Raw genomic sequence first — 14,415 nt, 5'->3', positions numbered from 1 at the left:
TTCAAACTGAACCAGGTTTTCCTCTAGGATTTTGCCTGTGCTTAGCTCCATTACGTTTATTTTTTATCCTGAAAAACTCCCCAGTTCTTAACGATTACAAGGATAGCCATAACATGATGTAGCCACCACGATGCTTGAAAATATGGCGAGTTCAATACAAACATTTGTAAAATATGGAAAAACAAAACAAAAACATAATCATTCCAAAAGATCTTTCAGCACCCCAATGGAGTTGAGCTTAGACAAAAATGTGACAAGAGTTGATGTTTTACGGAGTTGACAAAGTGCATATTTTTTATTTTGAAGTGGTATGCAAAATAGCAAAAAGTCATATTCTGTCTTAGTCTATAACGGAGATGGAGTTGACAGGTTATGGTTGTGGTCATGGTGATATCAATAATGTTTGTTTAAATCTATCAAAAGTAGAGGACCTTCAGGAACATTAATTGTTTTGTTGCACTCCATCAAATCAGGAGATCATTTCTGATACATTTTTGACAAATCTGACGGACTAAAACTCAGGACACATTTTTTAGGAATTACAGTTTTGAGAGAAATATTACTTTGTCAGTTCTCCTCCTCCTCCTCCTCCTGAAATCCTCCAGATTTGCTAGTTCTAGCTGTGAGATGTTACCCCACACTTCCACCAAGGCACCTGCAAGTTCCCGGACATTTCTGGGGGGAATGGCCTTAGCCTTCACCCTCCGATCCAACAGGTCCCAGACGTGCTCAATGGGATTGAGATCCAGGCTCTTCGCTGGCCATCCCAGAACACTGACATTCCTGTATTGCAGGAAATCATGCAAAGAACGAGCAGTATTGCCGGTGGCATTGTCATGCTGGAGGGTCATGTCAGGATGATCCTGCAGGAAGGGTATCACATGAGGGACGAAGATGTCTTCCCTGTAACGCACAACATTGAGATTGCCTGCAATGACAACAACCTCAGTCCGATGATGCTGTGACACACCGCCCCAGACAGTGACAGACCCTCCACCTCCAAATCGATCCCGCTCCAGAGTACAGGCCTCTGTGTAACGCTCGTTCCTTCGATGATAAACGCGAAACCGACCATCACTCATGGTGAGACAAAACCACGACTCGTCAGTGAAGAACCCTTTTTACCAGTCCTCTCTGGTCCAGCGACAGTGGGTTTGTGCCCATAGGCGACGTTGTTGCCGGTGATATCTGGTGAGGACCTGCCTTACAACAGGCCTACAGGCCCTCAGTCCAGCCTCTCTCAGCCTATTGCGGGCAGTCTGAGCACTGATAGAGGGATTGTGCGTTCCTAGTGTAACTCGGGCAGTTGTTGTTGCCATCCTGTACCTGTCCCGCAGGTATGATGTTCGGATGTACCGATCCTGTGCAAGTGTTGTTACACGTGGTCTGCCACTGCGAGGACGATCAACTGTTCCATCCCATCTCCCTGTAGCGCTGTCTTAGGCATTTCACAGTATGGACATTGCAATTTATTGCCCTGGCCACATCAGCAGTCCTCATGCTTCCTTGCAGCATACCTAAGGCACGTTCACGCAGATGAGCAGGGACCCTGGGCATCTTTCTTTTGGTGCTTTTCAGTGTCAGTGTCCTAAGTTTTCATAACTGTGACCTTAATTGCCTACCGTCTGTAAGCTGTTAGTGTCTTAACGACCTTTCCACAGATGCATATTCATTAATTGTTGGGAGCATGGGAAACAGTGTTGAAGTTATTTGGATTTTTATGAATTATCTTTGAAAGACAGGGTCCTGAAAAAGGGACATTTCTTTTTTTGCGTTTATATTTTGAGTTTATATTGATATACTATAGTATTCACTGTAGGATTTTTGCTTTTATAAACGCAAAACACTATAGTGAATACTGTAGCATTTACTGCAGTGTTTTTGCGGACATGACTATCCGGGCAAGCATGGAAAGGAAGGCAGGCAGTATACTATAATTCTATAGTAAGTAGTACAATAGTTTTCTATAGTAAACTGTAGTATTTTCTATGTGGGTAATGACCAAGTGAATGAATTATACTGTCTGACTGTCCTACATGAAAAGTTGTTTAGAGAGCAAATAAAGTAGGACTCTACTGTTTTTTTGTGTGTTTTTTTTACTTATTTCAACCTCTTTACCTCCTGGAGATGGTTGGTCCCTCAGGTACCAATGAACACTTAATTTATTCATTAAATGCCATTATCAGATTATCTCAATTAATCAGAGTGTTCTGTTTCAGTAAATAGAGTCGGAAGATGACAGAGACTCACCTGAATGCGTTTCAACTCCTCACCCCTGCTGTCGAGAAGCAAGCTGCCAAATGGGGTTGTTGAATGAGGGGTTCTGATTAAGAATGGATGATGTTGGTACAAGGGGAAGCTAAACAAAACAAGCAGGTGCCGAAACAAGGGCCCAGGCTTATCTCAGAGCATGAATAATGTACAGGCGGAAAGCACTAACATTCTGTTAGCACCGTTAGCTATAAACAGACAATTAACATAGTATGAGAACTGCCTAGTAGTGGGCTAGCTGAGGTATTTCCTTGTCCTTAGGAGAAGGGGGAGGAGTCATGGATTAGGTCCACACACACACACAAATGCACACACATGCACACATTGCCACACACACACACACACACACACACACACACACGCCCTGGAATATATTATTTGTTTATTTATCCTTTATTTTAACAGGGAGTCACATTGAGATTAAACATCTATTTTACAAGAGAGCCCTGTACACATTACAATAAAAACAGAATATTAAAACAACATACACTACTTATACATTACTTATATTTAACACAAATTTAAAATCTGTAAGTCATTTCTGAATTGAATCAAAGTCACGCTGAAGTTCACGAATGGCCTGCTGCACCGAGGTGGCACAGGAATACAAAACTGTGTCATCTGCATAGAGATGAATCTGCATAGAGTATTAAAACAGTGTTTCCGATGTCGTTAATATACAAAGTGAACAATAATGGACCCAAAATCCACCCGAGGAACACCTTTTTGAATCTCAAGAAATTCAGATTTAACCACATCTATCAAGATGGCCTGAGTTCTGTCGCTAAGATACAGTTGAAGTCGGAAGTTTACGTACACCTTAGCAACATACATTTAAACTCAGTTTTTCACAATTCCTGACATTTGATCCTAGTAACAATTCCCTGTCTTAGGACAGTTAGGATCACCACTTTATTTTAAGAATATGAAATGTCAGAAAAATAGTAGAGAGAATTATTTCTTTCATCACATTCCCAGTGGGTCAGAAGTTTACATACACTCAATTAGTATTTGGTAGCATTGCCTTTAAATTGTTTAACTTGGGTCAAAGGTTTCGGGTAGCCTTCCACAAGCTTCCCACGACAAGTTGGGAGAATGTTGGCCCATTCCTCCTGACAAAGCTGGTGTAACTGAGTCAGGTTTGTAGGCCTCCTTGCTCGCACATGCTTTTTCAGTTCTGCCCACAAATGTTCTATAGGATTAAGGTCGGGGCTTCGTGATGGCCACTCCAATACCTTGACTTTGTTGTCCTTAAGCCTTTTTGCCACAACTTTGGAAGTATGCTTGGAGTCATTGTGGGGTGACAGGTAGCCTAGTGGTTAGAGCATTGGACCTGTAACCGAAAGGTTGGAAGATCAAATCCCCGAGCTGACAAGGTACAAATATGTTGTTCTGCCCCTGAACAACCCACTTTTCCTAGGCCGTCATTGAAAATAAGAATTTGTTCTTAACTGACTTGCCTAGTTAAATAAAGGTAAAAAAAATGTATTGTCCATTTGGAAGACCCATTTGCAACCAAACTTTAACTGATGTCTTGAGATGTTGCTTCAATATATCTACATAATTTTACAACCTGTCCCTCTTGCAGCAAAGCACCCCCACAACATGATGCTGCCATCCCCATGCTTCACAGTTGGGATGGTCTTCTTCAGTTTGCAAGCCTCCCCCTTTTTCCTCCAAACATAATGATGGTCATTATGGCCAAACAGTTATATTTTTGTTTCATCAGACCAGAGGACATTTCTCCAGAAAGTAAGATCTTTTTCCCAATGTGCAGTTGCAAACCGTAGTCTGGCTTTTTTATGGCGGTTTTGGAGCAGTGGCTTCTTCCTTGCTGAGCGTCCGTTCAGGTTATGTCAATATTGGACTCGTTTTACTGTGGACATAGACACTTTTGTGACAGAACGCGTCTTCTTCCTGATCGGTATGATGGCCATGTAGTCCCATGGTGTTTATACTTACGTACTATTGTTTGTACAGATGAACGTGGTACCTTCAGGCGTTTGGAAATTGCTCCCAATGACAAACCAGACTTGTGGAGGTCTAAAAAAAAATTCTGAGGTCTTGACTGATTTCTTTTGATTTTCCCATGATGTCAAGCAAAGAGGCACTTTTTGAAGGTAGGCCTTGAAATACATCCACAGGTACACCTCCAATTGACACCAAATTATGTCAATAAGCCTATCAGAAGCTTCTAAAGCCATGGCATCATTTTCTGGAATTTTCCAATTTTCTAAGTGAAATAATCTGTCTGTAAACAATTGTTAGAAAAATGATTTGTGTCATGCACAAAGTAGATGTCCTAACCGACTTGCCAAAACTTTGGTTTGTTAATAAGACATTTGTGGAGTGGTTGAAAAATGAGTTTTAATGACTCCAACCTAAGCGTATGTAAACTTCTGACTTCAACTGTATGTGGATATCCATGCTTTTGGAATACTTCCTGATAACAATGTTGAATAAAACATTTGGGCTACTGAGCCAGCAATAAGCAGACCAGGCTCCAAATTATCAGCCCATTTGTATTTTTTTGTCTGTTAACAAAGCATTCAGGTCTTCTTTATCAGTGAATTTCCAGGGAAAAAACCCTGACCAGCGTTTTCAGTATCATTCAATAGATTTTCACCATCTACTGTACATCCAAACTACTCTTTCAAGAGCTGGCTTTGAAATACATTCAAACATAAAGCCTGCAGAGATAAAAGGGTGATTAAATGCATTAATGATATCAATTTTGTCAGTAATAGGGCCAGAATCTAAATTAATTTCTTGGGGGAGAGAAGAGGAGACCCTTCAGTGATTTAACCGCTTTTCAAAATGTAGCTGGATTCCCTGTACATTCAGATAGTGTATTAACATAATAATCAGATTTTGCTTTTTTAACTAGTTTTACACACATATTTATCAATCGCGGGGAAAGACTGCCAGTCTGGGCCTGAGTCTGTGAATCGAGCTTTGGCCCAGGCACCTTCTCTGAAGTGTATGACTCTGGACTGAACCAAGCAACGACGACAGCAGCTTATTAGCATTGGCCTCACCTTTCCTGGAAAACACTTTTGTGTGTGGCAACTCATAAATAGCATAACAGCCAAATATAAAAGAGCTTTCAAGTAGTTAAACAGTTACTAATGTGAGAAAGCTTCCAGGATAGTGACCATTCAAGTCCCACTCTATGATATTTGCAGCAGTTTTTGATTATTTGAATTATATATCCATTTATTTTTTGAAGAACATCAACCAGTCAATGGGAAGATAGAGATATGTTTATGGGCCTTTAGCGTTGAACTGGCTCCCTCCCTCCAGAAGACATTGGTTGACTGAGGATGTTTACATGCTGTGGTCTGTGGACCTGTAGCACTTATCAGGGACTCAGGGCCCCAGGAGTGAGCTGGAAGCTTAGAGAGAGACTTGCTTGTGAAAGGAATGAGTTTGTGATATTTATAGACCTGAAATACTACAAGAGGCAGAAGATTTTAGTCAGCCGTTCTTTCTAGCCTGGTCCTAGATCTGTATGTGCTGTAAATGCATGTGCTTTTTTTATCCAGGTTTATCTCATTGAGATACAATCTATTTTTCAACCAACACAGCAGCAGGGGGGAACAAAGTTTGAGAGAAATATCATACTGTAACAACTGACCGAAATAGACACACCATGAAAAAGAGTTGACATAGACACATACATTTCAATTACAGAAACATACAAGCATCGTAGATAAAAAAAAAAAAACTAAAATAAATATATCATATGTACCACACCTTTTGAAGGTCGGTTGTGGTGTACTGTGAGGCGAAGCATGCCACAGTGTCAGCACTGGCTCATCCCAACCTTTCTCTCTCTGGTCCATGGGATTGAGGTATGGAGGTCTGCCAGTGGAAGGTCAGGGAGATAAGGTGTTCAGCCAGGAAGATAGGGAGCTGCCGCAATTACCGCCACGTCGATGAAAAGGCCTTTAAATATCTGTCGTCCACCCCCCGAGATGCAGGCGGGGACACCTCCCCCCGCTCTCTGTTCCCGAGTGAAGGCCAGTACCAACCCTGGCTGGAACACACACCATGTACTGTAGATGCAAACTCACATCATTATAGGCGCTGAAACTATCTGCTCTCTCTCACTCAGTCACACGCGCACACACACACACACACACACACGCGCAACCCTGAGTGAAGGTCAGCTCCAACCTGGAACCCTCACATACTTGTAGACACACTAGTCTTTAGCTCTTTCTCTCTCCCCGCTCCCGAGTGAAGGCCAGTGCCAACCCTGGAACACAGTGTAGATGCACACTGAAATGTAAACACATTGATACCCTTATCACTGTCTGTCTGTCACACACACGCACCAGTCTCACACCTTAATCTGTGATCCAAGGGGAGGAGATGCCTCAAGCGGTTTACTGGGTGAAATTTACATTTATACTGACATGGGAAAGCAGGTCTACCCCTGGAGCGTAACTAAAGCTAGGTTGGCGCTAGCCTCTCTGAAATAGGCAATTTCATGCAGATAGCAATTCCTGGGAGGCTGCAGTTTTGCAGCCACACTTTTCTGTCTTTGAGCTTCTTGTTTGAGGAAGATGTGCCACTCCCATTGCCTCAGCGAGTGGTTTTCTCTCCCCTCTCTTCTGTTTTCTCTGTCTGTAAGTGGATGTGACTTGTTGTAGGACAAATGCCGCATTGGCTCTTTTGCTCTTTTCTTGGTGTCTGCTTTGAATCTGTCAGATGAGATCGCATTATGTGACGTCCCAATTAGAATCTACATGTGCACGATGTTTTGATTTACCCTTGAATAAGGAGCTCTGTCTTCTGTCTCTCTAGCGCTGACTCACACACGTTTTCTCTGTTCTGTCACATTCTCTCTCCATATCTCTCTGTATCTCTCTCTCTCTCTCTCTTTCTGTGTGTTTCGCTGTCCCTTCGCTTTAAGCAAAAACTCTGATGAGAGAATGTCATTAAAACTTTCCCCCGTCAATATTTAATCCAAACTGCTTTTGAAGCATTTTTTCGTTGATGATAAATTTGGCATTCTAATGTAAATTGATGTAAAATGAGAAATATGCTCATTGGAGCATGGCCTAAGTCTTCCCTGTTTAGAATGAACACATTCCTCTAGCACCTCATTTGTTTTGCCAGCGCTCACATGCTTAGTGGGAGGCGTACATAGCATGAACTCTCCCTCTAATAATTTACTTATCTATTAAACATTCTCTGGGGAAATGTTATGTCTCAGACAGCTATAGGGGAGGGGGGAGGGGTCTCCCCAACACCAACATCTTATGCTAATAAAAACAGTTAATAATTAGTTGTAAACCCATTGTAAGGGGCTATGGGAAAATCCAGATGGCAGCTAAATGTAAAAAGATGGGCACATATCTGGAAATTCGCAAGGCATTTGGTTTAGTGTGGTGAGATGAGCATTGCTTTTGACACTAGGGATTTAGTGCATGTGACATACATGTACTGTAGAAGTCATAAGGGGTCAGAATTGGGCACAAACAGCAATGTAATGCTGCCCGATGGATATAAAGGGGTCTTAGCTAATGTAGTCAGATCAGCTGTTGAGTGTATTTTGCTTATAGGTTCCAGCAGAGCAAGGTACCATCCTTTCCAGCATAGAGACTCGAACACAGAGATGGCACTCAGCCCTGGAAGTGACCAATTACACCATACATCAGGTGGCTGATGCAACTCCCATTGGTGTGACATTAAAAAAGGACATTAGTGGTGCATCACAGGCCCATTTCCTCTAGGAGAGAGAGAGATGGTCTGGGCTTGGATTAGACTGGCAGCAGGAGGTCAGAGCAACACTGGCAGAGGAGAGATAGTGTCAGTCTCCTGATGGAAAGGAATGTGTGTGTGTGTGTGTGTGTGTGTGTGTGTGTGTGTGTGTGTGTGTGTGTGTGTGTGTGTGTGTGTGTGTGTGTGTGTGTGTGTGTGTGTGTGTGTGTGTGTGTGTGTGTGTGTGTGTGTGTGTGTGTGTACGTGCCTGCATACGAGTAATGCTGTGCATGTGTGCGCGCAGTGGAGTTGTAGAGGATAGAGACGATAATATAAATCACTCCCTGAGGCTCGAAACACGTGATACTCATCTAACCCCCTCTGAATCTAAACTAGCATTTAACAGCCGCTAAACAGGATAAGAGTGGCAAGAGTCAAGGAGCTCTGGGCCTTAATGCTGCCATCCATCTTGACTCAATCCCCATGGCATGCAGTGAGGATCATAGCGACTGAGTTGGGTCTTTTCAAACACCTTGCTGATGCTCTAGTAGTACATCAGTGGTAGGTATTGAAATGGGTACAGCAATGGGAAGTACAGTATTGGGTACAGCAATGGGAGATACAGCAAGGATTACAGTAACGGCAGGTACAGCCATGGTAGGTATAGCAATGGGTACAGCCATGGTAGGTATAGCAATGGGTACAGCAATGGGAGGTATTGCAATGGAAGGTACTTATTTATGCAAGCGAACAGGACCAAAGCTATGTCAGAGAGCTAAATCATTGATTGCTTGGGCCAACAAGCAGGAAAATCAATCAACAACAGTCAACGGCACCAAACCCCTGATCAAGTCAAATCAAATTTATTTATATAGCCCTTCGTACATCAGCTGATATCTCAAAGTGCTGTGCAGAAACCCAGCCTAAAACCCCAAACAGCAAGCAATGCAGGTGTTGAAGCAAGTTGGCTAGGAAAAACTCCCTAGAAAGGCCAAAACCTAGGAAGAAACCTAGAGAGGAACCAGGCTATGATGGGTGGCCAGTCCTCTTCTGGCTGTGCCGGGTGGAGATTATAACAGAACATGGCCAAGATGTTCAAATGTTCATAAATGACCAGCATGGTCAAATAATAGGTCTGGGACAGGTAACACGTCCGGTGAACAGGTCAGGATTCCATAGCCGCAGGCAGAACAGTTGAAACTGGAGCAGCAGCACGGCCAGGTGGACTGGGGACAGCAAGGAGTCATCATGCCAGGTAGTCCTGAGGCATGGTCCTAGGGCTCAGGTCCTCCGAGAGAGAGAAAGAAAGAGAGAATTAGAGAGAGCATACTTAAATTCACACAGGACACCGGATAAGACAGAAGAAGTACTCCAGATATAACAAACTGACCCTAGCCCCCTGGCACATAAACTACTGCAGCATAAATACTGGAGGCTGAGACAGGAGGGGTCAGGAGACACTGTGGCCCCATCCGATGATACCCCCGGACAGGGCCAGACAGGAAGGATATAACCCCACCCACTTTGCCAAAGCACAGCCCCCACACCACTAGAGGGATATCTTCAACCACCAACTTACCATCCTGAGAAAAGGCTGAGTATAGCCCACAAAGATCTCCGCCACGGAACAACCCAAGGGGGGGCACCAACACAGACAGAAAGATCACATCAGTGACTCAACCCACTCAAGTGATGCACCCCTCCTAGGGACGGCATGAAAGAGCACCAGTAAGGCAGTGACTCCGCCCCTGTAATAGGGTTAGAGGCAGGGAATCCCAGTGGAGAGAGGGGAACCGGCCAGGCAGAGACAGCAAGGGCAGTTCGTTGCTCCAGAGCCTTTCCGTTCACCTTCACACTCCTGGGCCAGACTACACTCAATCATATGACCGACTGAAGAGATGAGTCTTCGGCAAAGACTTAAAGGTTGAGACCGAGTTTGCGTCTCTCACATGGGTAGGCAGACCATTCCATAAAAAAATTGAGCAATACAGGAGAAAGCCCTGTATTGTTATGTTTGCTTAGAAATTTTTGGGACAATTAGGAGGCCTGCGTCTTGTGACCGTAGCGTACGTGTAGGTATGTACGGCAGGACCAAATCAGAAAGATAGGTAGGAGCAAGCCCATGTAATGCTTTGTAGGTTAGCAGTAAAACCTTGAAATCAGCCCTTGCATTGACAGGAAGCCAGTGTAGGGAGGCTAGCACTGGAGTAATATGATCACATTTTTTGGTTGTAGTCAGGATTCTAGCAGCCGTATTTAGCACTAACTGAAGTTTATTTAGTGCTTTATCCGGGTAGCCGGAAAGTAGAGCATTGCAGTAGTCTAACCTAGAAGTAACAAAAGCATGGATGAATTCTTCTGCATCATTTTTGGACAGAAAGTTTCTGATTTTTGCAATGTTACGTAGATGGAAAGAAGCTGTCCTTGAAACAGTCTTGATATGTTCGTCAAAAGAGAGATCGGGGTCCAGAGTAACGCAGAGGTCCTTCACAGTTTTATTTGAGACGACTGTACAACCATTAAGATTCAACAGATATCTTTGTTTCTTGGGACCTAGAACAAGCATCTCTGTTTTGTCCGAGTTTAAAAGTAGAAAGTTTGAAGCCATCCACTTCCTTATGTCTGAAACACAGGCTTCTAGCGAGGGCAATTTTGGGGCTTCACCATGTTTCATTGAAATGTAAAGTTGTGTGTCATCCGCATAGCAGTGAAAGTTAACATTGTGTTTTTGAATGACATCCCCAAGAGGTAAAATATATAGTGAAAACAATAGTGGTCCTAAAACGGAACCTTGAGGAACACCGAAATTTACAGTTGATTTGTCAGAGGACAAGCCAATCACAGAAACAAACTGATATCTTTCTGACAGATAAGATCTAAACCAGGCCAGAACTTGTCCGTGTAGACCAATTTGGGTTTCCAATCTCTCCAAAAGAATGTGGTGATCGATGGTATCAAAAGCAGCACTAAGGTCTAGTTGCAGAGCCTCGGTCTGATGCCATTAAAAGGTAATTTACCACCTTAACAAGTGCAGTCTCAGTGCTATGATGGGGTCTAAAACCAGACTGAAGCATTTCGTATACATTGTTTGTCTTCAGGAAGGCAGTGAGTTGCTGCGCAACAGCCTTTCCAAACATTTTTGAGAGAAATGGAAGATTCGATATAGGCCGATAGTTTTTTATATTTTCTGGGTCAAGGTTTGGCTTTTTCAAAAGAGGCTTTATTACTGCCACTTTTAATGAGTTCAGTACACATCCGGTGGATAGAGAGCCGTTTATTATGTTCAACATAGGAGGGCCAAGGACTTGAAGCAGCTCTTTCAGTAGTTTAGTTGGAATAGGGTCCAGTATGCAGCTTGAAGGTTTAGAGGCCATGATTATTTTCATCATTGTGTCAAGAGATATAGTACTAAAACACTTGAGTGTCTCTCTTGATCCTAGGTCCTGGCAGAGTTATGCAGACTCAGGACAACTGAGCTTTGAAGGAATCCGCAGATTTAAAGAGGAGTCATGATTTAAAGTCAGGAATCATGATCTTTTCCTCAAAGAAGTTCATGAACTTATTACTGCTGAAGTGAAAGCCATCCTCTCTTGGGGAATGCTGCTTTTTAGTTAGCTTTGCGACAGTATCAAAAATACATTTTGGATTGTACTTATTTTCCTCAATTAAGTTGGAAAAATAGGATGATCGAGCAGCAGTGAGGGCTCTTCGATACTGCACAGTACTGTCTTTCCAAGCTAGTCACAAGACTTCCAGTTTGGTGTGGCGCCATTTCCGTTCCAATTTTCTGGAAGCTTGCTTCAGAGCTCGGGTATTTTCTGTATACCAGGGAGCTAGTTTCTTATAAGAAATGTTTTTAGTTTTTAGGGGTGCAACTGCATCTAGGGTATTGCGCAAGGTTAAATTGAGTTCCTCAGTTAGGTGGTTAACTGATCTTTTCTATCATCATAAAAAGTAGTTGTGATTCTTCTGATGTTTGCTAACCGTCAGTAAATACACCAATTCAACAGAGGTCTGTGGGGTTTTCTCCATCTTTATCTGTCTGCTTTGAAGGACAATGAAAACAAATGATTAGTGAAAAGGATTTCTCCCCCTCTGTGCATTCATGTACAGTAAATGGCCTTGTTAATACTTCACCAGTGGTTTACTAGGTTGGCCCCATGCCAACCTTTCTAAAAAATGGGAGGACTCAAAGTGTGCCCTCTCCTCTGATGCTAATCTATGCCATGTGGAGGCTGTGCAGTAGCAGGGCAGAGATGAAATAGAGCCGTAGGTAACAGGGCTCGCTAAGGAGTGGAATGACAGCAACTGGTTTAGGTTAGGGCTGTCAGATCATACACCTCCGCTAGAACCTCCAGTACCTGTCATCATCATCGCTATCCCTCTACCTGACCTTGAACTATGACATCAGCATAGACATGAACAGGTCTCTCTTGCAAAAGAGATGTTATCTCAATAGGAATAACCAATATAAATCAAGGTTAAAAGACTGCGATGTTTGCGACAGCATCACTTTTTCACAATGCTGCCACAGCATCAAGGCTTGAATAGCATTTACATAATTGTGATAAGGGACGTAGAATTGATTACTGCTTACAGCGTTTAACTGTCATTTTCAAATGCTAAACAGATCAGGCATCCATATATTGAGTCCAGGACAGGTCCTTCGGGAATACCATTCTCTTCTTCTTCTTCGTGTTCTCCATTATCAGCGGCATCAATTTAGCTATAATTCAAAGAGAAAATGGCACCTATTTTGTGGTCCTTTATATGAAGCACATACAGTGCTGCTGTTGGAGTGGGGTGGGCCATGGGTCAAATATTGATCAGGAGGGGAGGGGGAAGGGCAGGAGGAGTGCGAATGAATGAGCAGGGGCCATGGTAAATGCTTCACCAGATCGATTAAAGAGATGTACATTTGCGCCATAGGAGCACACCAATAAATCCCCCATCCCAACTGGTCCCTATAGACCTTTTAATGGCTTTTTGAGGAGGAGCGGAAGTGAACCCTGGAACCCCAAATAACTTCTAGTGTGTTTGTAAACAACAGCTGTTCCATCACAGCTGTAAACCGCTAGCTAGCTAAGCTAGCTAACTTAGTACAGTTGTTTTACAATTCACGGGTGGGATGGTCCTCACGACCGGGGACAAATCCGTTTTTTTTATTTTTAAAGATGATAGATTTCCCAAAGAAGCATCGCAGCGTGCTATATTGCTTGCATGGATAGTAACGTTCGTTAGCAGCAGGAGGTGGTGGCGCCAGGATCATGTGTAACACACGGGTAAGTTGTTTATCAAGTTGACCATCTAATCTAGGTAACGTCAGCTGGCTAGCTAACTACAGTCGTGGTCAAAAGTTTTGAGAATAACACAAATATTAATTTCCACAAAGTTTGCTGCTTCAGTGTCTTTAGATATTTTTGTCAGATGTTACTATGGAATACGGAAGTATAATTACAAGCATTTCATAAGTGTCAAAGGCTTTCATTGACAATTACATGAAGTTGATGCAAAGAGTCAATATTTGCAGTGTTGACCCTTCTTTTTCAAGACCTCTGCAATCCGCCCTGGCATACTGTCAATTCACTTCTGGGCCACATCCTGACTGATGGCAGCCCATTCTTTAATAATCAATGCTTGGAGTTTGTCAGAATTTGTGGGGTTTTGTTTGTCCACCCACCTCTTGAGGATTGACCACAAGTTCTCAATGGGATTAAGGTCTGGGGGGTTTCCTGGCCATGGACCATGTTTTGTTCCCCAAGCCACTTAGTTGTCACCTTATGGTAAGGTGCTCCATTATGCTGGAAACGGCATTGTTCATCACCAAATTGTTCCTGGATGGTTGGGAGAAGTTGCTCTCGGAGGATGGGTTGGTACCATTCTTTATTCATGGCTGTGTTCTTAGGCAAAATTGTGAGTGAGCCCACTCCCTTGGCTGAGAAGCAACCACACACATGAATGGTCTCAGGATGCTTTACTGTTGGCATGACACAGGACTGATGTTAGTGCTCACCTTGTCTTCTCCGGACAAGCTTTTTTCCAGATGCCCCAAACAATCGGAAAGGGAATTCATCAGAGAAAATGACTTTACCCCAGTTCTCAGCAGTCCATCCCTGTACCTTTTGCAGAATATCAGTCTGACCCTGATGTTTTTCCTGGAGAGAAGTGCCTTCTTTGCTTCCCTTCTTAACACCAGGCCATCCTCCAAAGGTCTTCGCCTCACTGTGCGTGCAGATGCACTCACAACTGCCTGCTGCCATTCCTGAGCAAGCTCTGTACTGGTGGTGCCCCGATCCCGCAGCTAAATCAACTTCAGGAGACGGTCCTGGCACTTGCTGGACTTTCTTGGGTGCCCTGAAGCTTTCTTCACAACAATTGAACCGCTCTCCTTGAAGTTCTTGATGATCAGATAAATGGTTGATTTATAGGGAC

General features: G+C 43.3%; 1 protein-coding gene across 2 annotated transcripts in view; it reads left to right on the top strand.

The window, feature by feature from the left end:
- LOC110526836 (adhesion G protein-coupled receptor A3) overlaps positions 1 to 14,415 on the top strand; it is a 286,855-nt gene that overhangs the window by 173,048 nt on the left and 99,392 nt on the right. The gene's annotated exons all lie outside the window — the stretch shown is intronic.

Source organism: Oncorhynchus mykiss, chromosome 1 (genome assembly GCF_057628025.1).
Source record: "Oncorhynchus mykiss isolate SJ-2025 chromosome 1, ASM5762802v1, whole genome shotgun sequence".
NCBI lineage: Eukaryota > Metazoa > Chordata > Actinopteri > Salmoniformes > Salmonidae > Oncorhynchus > Oncorhynchus mykiss.
This window is presented reverse-complemented; position numbering and strand designations above follow the sequence as displayed.